The following is a 9,426-nucleotide window of genomic DNA, read 5'->3' as shown; positions in this document are numbered from 1 at the left end:
GAGGGGGGAAAAAAAAAAGACTTTCTTGACAGCAGATGAGGCCAAAATGGAGCAGGCACTTTCTCTCCAAGAAGACGAAAGAGCTTGCTGCTGTGGAATATACTAGTGCATGGCTCCAGCTGGAGAACCCTCCACCAGACGCATCTTTTGGGAGGGTCAGCTAGCTCTTCTTTTGCCTTATTCAGCACTAGCTACCTGGGCAGATCCAAAGTTACTTACTGGCTTCTGACACCTCTGTATGCATGGTTGGATTTTGCATCCATGGCAACACATGCTTTACATACTGCTTTATTTCAAACAATGATAAATTAAACACTGGATGTGAAGCAATGTCAGGTTTCAGGTTGGAGGCTGGAGGAGGGGTAAGGCTGTGTCTCTAGGTGGCAACTTGTCAGACGGAATGCCTAATGCAATGCACTTAAGGAAAGGTGTTGATAGAGACTCCTTGTTCTGTGTCATGCATAAAAAATGTGTCTCACTGCCTGTTTCCTTCAATCTTCCCTGCCCTTGCATGCATCTCAGAATGTAAACTCTATCCACACACATGCACACTCATGCACACAAAGAGTAATTCTGGGGATGAAGCAGAAAACTTGAAAGAAAAATACAAACCACCTGTCTTCAGAATGTAGGACCCTATTGGCAGGAGCAGGGTAGTAGGTGCTTACTAAATATTTGGTTAATAAATAAATGAATAAATGCAGCCAGGAGCTTGTCAGCAGAGAAAGGGGATCGCATTTCATTTGGTGCACTAGTTTCCTTTTCATGACTTTAATGACTTAATTCTGTTATTATCTTTATGCTGTAATAAAAAAACACTTTTAACAATTAGGGGTTGTCTCTCGGAAGTTGTATTTTAAATTAATTAGGGTATTTAACAGCTTCCACTGTCTGTTAATGCTAACATGCTCGATCGGCAGGTGGGGAGTGCAGGCCTGTTTATAGTGACAATGCTGCTGCCTATCTCTTTCGTTCCTTTGTTTCTTCTTTCCAGAGAGAAGTGACAACAGACTAGTGGAACTGGCAGGACAAGAAAATCAATTTCGATGGTGAAAAGCAAACACATATCAGGATCTCTCCATTTTTGTCTGCTTCGAAGTCGCCACTGGCTTTAGAGTTTCAGGTATAAGGAAACTTGCCTGGCTCAACAGACAGGAAGCCATCCTCTCCTCTGCATAACGTGTAGTTTAGGAGTAGGTCTCAACTCCTGGTCACTTGAAGGGATTGTTACATTTGGGGGCAGGTTTTTTGTTTTTCCAATAAACATGCATAAACACACACGCACACCCACAAATATGTGAATGCTTAATATTTAGAGAGTTGAATCTGGCAGGTGGAAGTGAGCCCTTCCGACAAATCTCTATTTATTGTATTATTTCACCAACACAGGTTCAAATGCTAAGTAGCTTTGGGAATAATTTGTGGATGGGAATACGATCATTTTTCTAAGTCAGCCAGTGGGCTCAGTTCATTGCACTCCCCACCTAAAAATAAATTCTCTGGCTGACTGCGAACATACTGATACTTGCTGCAAGTGAAGCAAACTTATGGGGACCATTAAAGTGCCAAGGCATTGGAAAATAACAGTGAGGGGAATGCTGATTTGCATTTATGTCATAAAATAACTTGTCACCTTCAATTTATCACAGTAATTTGTACCAGAAGAGAATGTATGATGCTGATACTTGGTTCAAAGCCACCTGTCCTTACCTCCTGGTCCCTGCCTCTCCCTCTGCTGAAATAGTAATGGGTACACTTTCAAAGAGAAATAATCTTAGATCTTTTTCATATTGCTGGAATTTGGGAAATGAGATGTATCATTGTGTTCAAAGAAATTCAATCTCACAAGAATCCAATGAAGTATGTGCTATTATTATCCTTATATCACAGATGAAGATACTGAGGCAAGAGAAGGGCAGCAACTTGCCCAGGGCCATATAACCAGCAAGTGGTAGAGCCAAGACTTGTGCCCTGGCAGTAGCACCCCAGAGCCCATGATCTTAATCACTGTGCTGTACTGCCGAGCTTAACAACGATGTACATCCTAATATACGTAAATATGGGGCAAGGGACATCAATCCCTGGGAAAAGCACATATCCCCAGGATCTTCAAACCTATAAGAAAAACACAGTGACAATGACACGCCATTACTATTTTAAAACAAGAGAGAGACCTGGCCAGGGATATATCAGTTATTCCAATCAGGTTTAGAAAAATAACCAGTGGTTGGTGGTTCAATGTGGCTCAGGTGTGGCTGTCTTGATTACAGTGGAATGCTTTGAATATGGTGATTCTGTTTCTATACACCAACAAAAGCCACATATGACAGATAGTTGCATTTTTATTAGAGAAATCCTCCAGGTCTCTGTTCACTTAGCCAGCATCAAAGCATCTGCATATTTTTAGTTCTATGAATTACAAGTTGACTTCTTCTACTGATGAATTCTAAAGTGTCTCTGAGTTTGGGTTTCCTATGTTTCAGGGAGCAGGTAAATTCAGCTTCCTCTAGCTATCTGGCCTATGAACACCCTGAAACAGTGCTACCTTTTTTCCCAGGCATTTTGGAATATAGAAATTGTGCTGCATTTGATGACAGGCAGATCAAGATTTAAATCATCCCTCTATCACTGCAGTACAACCTGGGCTGCTTAGTATCCCTCTCCAAACTTCAACTTCCTCCTCTGTCAAAAGAAGCTGCTGATACCTCCCTGAAGATTAAGCAAAGGAAAGCAAATGTGCACATTTAGCTAACATTTGCAGCACACTTTACAGGTTATGGCCATGCATACCAAACTCTCTTCGATTTGGCTCATGCTTTTTAAGTACTCTATGTACACTGTACTGATTGTCTTTTTTTTATAAAATTTTGTGGTAAAATGTACATAACACCAAACTTACCATTTTAACCATTTCTAAGTGTACAGTTCAGGGGCATTAAGTATATTCACATTGTTGTGCAACCATCACCAGTGTCCATTTCCAGAACTTTTTCATCTTTCCAAACTGGAACTCTATATCCACTAAACAATAATTTCCCATTTTCCCCTCCCTCCCACCCCTGGCAATCACCATTCAACTTTCTTTCTCTCTGACTTTGACTATTCTAGGTACCTCATTTTAGTGAGATCACATAACACTTACCTTTTTATGCCTGGCTTCTTTCGCTTCCCGTAATGTCTTCAAGGTTCATCCATGTTGTAGCGTGTAGAACTTCATTCCCCTTTAAGGCTGACTACCATTCCATTGTAGGTATAGACCACATTTGGTTTATCCATTCATCATCAACAGGCATTTAGGTCGTTTCCACCTTTAGGCTACTGTGAATAATGCTGCTATGAATGTGGGTGTAAAATCCCTACTTTCAATTCTTTGGGGTATATACCCAGAAGTGGAACTGCTAGATCATATGGTAATTCTATGTTTCATTGTTTGAGATTGGATGGCTCTTATATAGTATAGTATTTGGAGTAAAAGAGGTATTGCGTGGTACTCTGGGAGATTCCCAGGTACTCCTGCAGGCCTGCCCTACCATCAGTCTCCAATGACTTCAAAGATCTACAAGGCTATTCCATAAAATCCATGCTACTCAGTCATGTAGGCTCTCTGTTGCCTGCCTCTCCTCCCAGTTACAGGTGACAGATTGCCACAGCAGGCGAAAGTAATCCCAAAGATATTAGTATGCAAACCAGAGCGGGGCACAATATGGTTTAAAACTGTTTCTCCACTATTTTGCTATGGATATGTGTCTGAATATGACACATATCCCACCCCCACCCCACCCCCTTCTCTCTCTGCTGGCAGAGCTAAGGCAGGCACAGTGGGGCGTGTTAACCCTTCCTGAACCAGCATCAATGACGTCTTCAAAGCATTTGATATTTCAGCAGCCCTGCCTCTGAGCAGGAAGTTAGCTGAGAAGCTGCCAAGTCACTTGATGACTTCAATTGTTCTGTAACTGACAGACGCTGAAAAGTCTCATTATCACCAATCACAAGAGCACCTCATCCATATCACACCTGTCAAGGCAGTCAGGCTGGGTCGTGTTTTTATCCAAAAAAAGTCAGCTCTAGCATCACACACAAGGAGAATCCTGCTCTCTGGTAATGTATTCATACCTTCCCATCCAGCCCAGCCCCAATAGGGAAATTGCTGAAGATCAGAAGTCACCCCTATTCAGACAGAGACCAAATTCATTATTCTTTTGATGTTGCTTTGAACCTGTTGCTGATCTTAGGAGACAGGTGAGCTTTTCAGAGAGAAAAGTGTTGACTTGGTGGATCAGGAGTAAATGGTTAGAAGGGAACCCTCTGGGCCATGAAATTGCAGTTGGCCCTTCAATGGGCCCTTGGCAGTGTTGCCTCCTAAGTCACCCAGACAGGGCTTTCCAGAAAAATCACTTCTATCTGCATCATCAAGGGGTCTGTTTAGAGGGAGAAGTCATTCACATGGTGTGACTATCATGGGCTTTGGCAGCAGATGACTGGGATTTGCATCAGGACTAATTATGTCACATGGGGCAAATGAACCTCTCTGTGCCTGTTTCCGCAACAATAAAATGAAGATTATTTTAAAAACCTACCTTGCTTTGGCCACTTGTTAGCTATATGGACTCTGGTAGGTCAACTTTTAATGAGCCTTTGTTTCCTTATCTGCAAAATGGGTAGATTAACTCTTATTTCTAAAGGATTGTTGTAAAGATGAGATAAAACGTAGAACAAGTAAATGGTTTAGAGCAAGGACTCGATAATTGTTAGATATTATTATTTCAAGTTACCTTCCGTCTCTTTGATGGTAGACGGAGAATCAATAATCAGAATGTACATACAGAACATAAAATCTGGCATCAAAAATTAAAAAAATTTGTGTTGAGTTTTCCTGGGGATGTTGTTATTGTCATTTCTGCTGGGATGTTTGAGTCTGATGCCCCCTCCCACACTCCAGGGGGCAGCAGCCTTTCATAATCCACTTCTCTCTATCAGCACAGTGTCATGGTTAAGCAAGCCTCTTTCTGGAGTCAATGACCAGGGATCAAATCATGGAAGCTTCCAAGCCTTATGATTTTGAACAATTTCTCTCTCTCTCTCTCTCTCTCTCTCTCTCTCTCTCTCTCTCTCTCTCTCTCTCTCTCTCCCTCCCCCTCCCTCTCTCTCAGTTTCTTGCTGTAAAATGGGGATAAGAATTGTACCTGCCTCAGAGGTCATAATTAAATTAAATGAGACAATATATGTGAAGTGACTAGAATGGTGCCCCACACAAGGTAAAGTGTTTAATAAATGTTAGCCAGAAGCTTTCCTATGCTGCTGCCATACTTAGAGGGGTAGAGATGGTGCTGGCTCATACTGACTTACGACGGCTGATGCTGCATATCCCTTTCAGACCCTGTATTCAGTGACAGCACATTGGTAGCTTGAAATTGAGAGTATTTACACCATGGAAATTGGCAAACATTGCAAATCATCTCTTTTCCCCTCTTCCTACCCAAACCCAATGATCAAACACACTGCTGGGTACAAGGAAACCCATGGTGCCATTAGACCTGCCTTCCACAGCTCCAGGGCCAGGTGAGAACAGGAGTGCCAGGCAGGTTGAAGGCTACTACCCAATTAAGCAGATCCTGTAGTCTTCACCCCTATCTATCCCTGTGACAAAGCATCAGGCGAAATATCTGTTGTCAGAGACAATCTTTCTGGACACCATTTCTACCTTTCCTACTTTTTGAGTGTTCTCCTTAGTCAGGTATCTTTAACTGGAAGCAACAGAAACAAACTCTGGCCAACATAAGCAAAAGGGGAAACTCATGGTAGGAAATGGTGCACTCATAGGCTTGAGAGGAAATTGGAAGTAGGTGGCTTGGAGCCGACAAGTCCCAGGCAGCTGCAGAAAGTTCTGGTAGCTGGAACCCTCCGACTGTCTCACCAGCTGGAATAACTAAGCTTTAAGCTGTTTGTTTTTTCTTGATTAAGATGCAAAGTCTTAGAAGGGAGAATTCAATTGACTGAGTTTAGCTCACGTGCCCACTTGTCGGCTGTGTAGGGTTTTCGAGATTTAGGACTCAACAAAATTACCCACACCTGGGTAATTTCCCAAAGTAAACCACATGCTCTTGAAGAAATGGATGCTGGGTGGCCACAACCATGACAAATGTTCATTCTACCTTCTCATCCTGCCCTGGTGAGAAATGTTGTATGGCCCCCTTCTGCAAAGGGGATGGTTATACCAACTGAACTTCACATGCATGGGTGGTCTTTCACAGAATGTGATGGCAGCATGGGTCAGTGACAAACCCCTAAGGTCCACCAGGCTGCAGAAAAGAATAACCTCAAGGGAAGAGCTCCCTTCCTTTAGTTTGAATAATCCCAAAGTTTATGGAGTTTGTGAGAGTACACTTCACAGAGTGATCTCCATGTGGCGTTCTCTGGGGAAAGACTTAAGAACTTAATTGGCCCTTTTCACCTCCAATTTCTCCTGTTCCTGCCCAGGTTGATTAATGTGATGGTGGCTTAGGTGACAGCTTCACAGAATCCCCAGGGATCTATAATCTTGGGATGGCATCCTAGGAAGATTTGTTTCCTCCCAGGCCCCCGCACAGGCATGAACGAAGCACTCGGGGAAATCTTTTGTAAATCTGTCAGAAGCAGTGCTGGGCCTTGGTGTGCTTTTTCTGCTTTGAATTTCTTTTTCCTTCTATTCCTCATTGTGATCGATTTCAGAAAGGTGGTTTTATCTTCTTTAGTTCATTCTCTCTCTCTCTCTCTCTCTTTTTTTTTAAACAGCTCTGTAGATGATGGCCTCATTTCTTTGGCACTGTCTAGATGATCTCCCTTTATCAGCAGGTGACTGTGGCTTTTCTTTTGAGGAATATGCTAAGAGATTTGTTCAGGGAAGATCAATAATGAACCACCAAAGACATGGACACTGCTTTTGACAGAATGGGTCATGAGAGGGGGGCCAACAAGTGAGCTTCTCGTGAACTATTTTATTATGTGACAATAACACAGACTATATTGGGTTTACTCAAGTGGGATTATTAAACACAGAATATTTTACTTATAACCACCTTTGATTTGGGTGAAAATGGGTAGGAAAGAAGCCACTTAGCTGTCCGCAAGTTCATGTCTTTATTTTGTCCTAATGATTAAGTCCTAATATTTCCTGTTTCCTTAATATGTGCTAGGCATTTTTCTAAGTGCTTTCATGTTAACTCATAAAAGGTAGGTCTTATTATTGTCCATATTTTCAGATGAGGAAACTGAGGAGCAGAGAACATAAGTACTGCCCGAGGCCACAGAGCCAATAAGGAGAGGAACCAGGGTTGGAACCCAGAGAGTCTCATTCTAGAATACAGCCCCTTGCCACTATGCTATAGTGTCTCCCTAAGGGACAGGGGCTGTATTATCTACCTACTGTTCTCTGTACCTGTCACTTAGCAGGTGCCTGCTTACCTTTGCAGACTCAAATTCTGCCCTTCCTCTTCTGGGGCTACACTGGCCTTCTTTCATTTCTGAACAGCAAGCTCCTTCTCTCAGGGCCCCAAGCATGCAACTCCTTCTGATGGAAATGTTCTCCACTCCCTCTTTCCCCCTTTATACTGGCTGACTTCCACTCATCACTCTGGTCTCCGTTGAAATGCCACATCCCTGCCCTATTAACACTTTCATAAGGCCATGTATTTTTCTGTCATCGCATTTATTACAGTAATGATTTGCTTAATGTCTGTCTCCTCTCCCAGATGCTACACTTGAAAAATACTAGAGGAACCATGTCACTCTAGTGTACTGACCTCTCCCCACCACCTAACACAGTGCCTGACCCAAAGTAAGCAGCCAGGAAATATTTGTGGAATGCTCAGCGTCTGTTTACTAGATAACGTGAAGACTTATGCCCAAAGAATGTTATTCACATTATATAAGAAGCAATCAGAACTTCCTGTTGGTCTTGTTGCTAGGGCGCTTTTCTAAGAGGCTTCCTGATGGTCCAGGTGCTGACCTGTTAGTAGCTGAATCAGGGAAAGGTGTAGGGCATTGGTCAGGAGAAAGGCTGGGGCGCTTGGCAAAGTGAGGAAGGCACTCTGTGGACTCAGGACAGTAAGTATTTATCGACCAAGCTGGAAGTATTTCAATAGTGTAATAACCAACATAACTATACCGATATAGACTGCACATACCTGGGCTATGTGTAATCACTTGAAAATAACCCAACAGGGATTTCACATGGAGCACCAACTTCTGAGTTGCTAAATCTAGAAGCATTACAATAATTTGTGTGGTATGAGTCATGCACCCAGGATCACAGCATCGGGAAAGATACACACTTTATGTGGAATTAGGTCAGGAATGTTATAGGGAGGCTTTGGATGGGTTTCAACTACAGACATTTGGAGGAGAAGGGAGCCGCACAGCAACTTTTTCGGACCTCTTTACTTAGCTTGATGTCTTAAGAAGTCAGAGATGCCGAACCTCCTCCTTCATTAGCATTTTTGATGTTGTTAATAGGTCGCTGGAGATGGGCTGACTAAAATGATGAAGCCGAATGTGCTGCCCCTGGAAATGCAAGGTTGAGGTTCACGTGTGATAGCAAAGCCCTTGTTTTCTTCACAATGTTGGCAGAGTGTTGTCATCAGGGTCAAGGGGCCAAAGATCCAGTGGTGATGGCTGGACTTGGCATAGTGGGGAGCTGTGGAGGAGGCGGGAAGCTGACTGCAGACGGAAGGTCATTTTCTCTGAAGTTACTTGACCTTCCTTTAATCCTAAATGTAACCTGCAGAGGCACGAGCTCTTTTTTCTGCAATGTGGCATCACTTTTGCTGGCTCTGACGATGATTAAAGGTAAATCCGAGGGCTGGATATTCCAGAGGCAAAGGCTGCCCCTTGGGCACTCGGCCACATGTGAGTCTTTTTAACAATCCCTTCTCATTCCCCTTTTCACTTTCCCCCAATATTTTTCTTTCTTCTTTCCTTCAATCATTTTCCTCGCTTATATCTCAAACTTGCTAGTGGCAAACAGAACAGAATTTGTTCTTGACTCCCGGGTCACTTGTTTCATGAATTATTTTAGGTCAAATCCTGTTAAAGTAAATGTCTCCACTGTGGGGAAATATCTCTGAATAACCACATAGGGCATCTAGCCCTCAAGTAAGGGCCAGCTTCTGGCAAGCAGGATTTGATAGCAGGGGTAGAAAGAGCTCAGGTGGACTCTGCTTCCAGCAATAAGGCAAATAACCTGATAGCCTTCCCTCTATGAAACACCTATAAATGTTTTATAAAATATAACAAACATCTTTTTAAATGCATAGCTGAGCTCATGAAAATGTAAGAAAAATCCCCATGGGTCCAAAAACAAAGAGGGAATCAAAATCAGAGTGATAGGTGTGAATTGAAACTGGGGCTGCCCTGATTGTGTGTGTGTGTGTGTGTGTGTGTGTGTGTGTG

This window comes from Hipposideros armiger, unplaced genomic scaffold (assembly GCF_001890085.2).
Source record: "Hipposideros armiger isolate ML-2016 unplaced genomic scaffold, ASM189008v1 scaffold_44, whole genome shotgun sequence".
Lineage (NCBI taxonomy): Eukaryota > Metazoa > Chordata > Mammalia > Chiroptera > Hipposideridae > Hipposideros > Hipposideros armiger.
Note: the sequence above shows the minus strand (reverse complement) of the source record.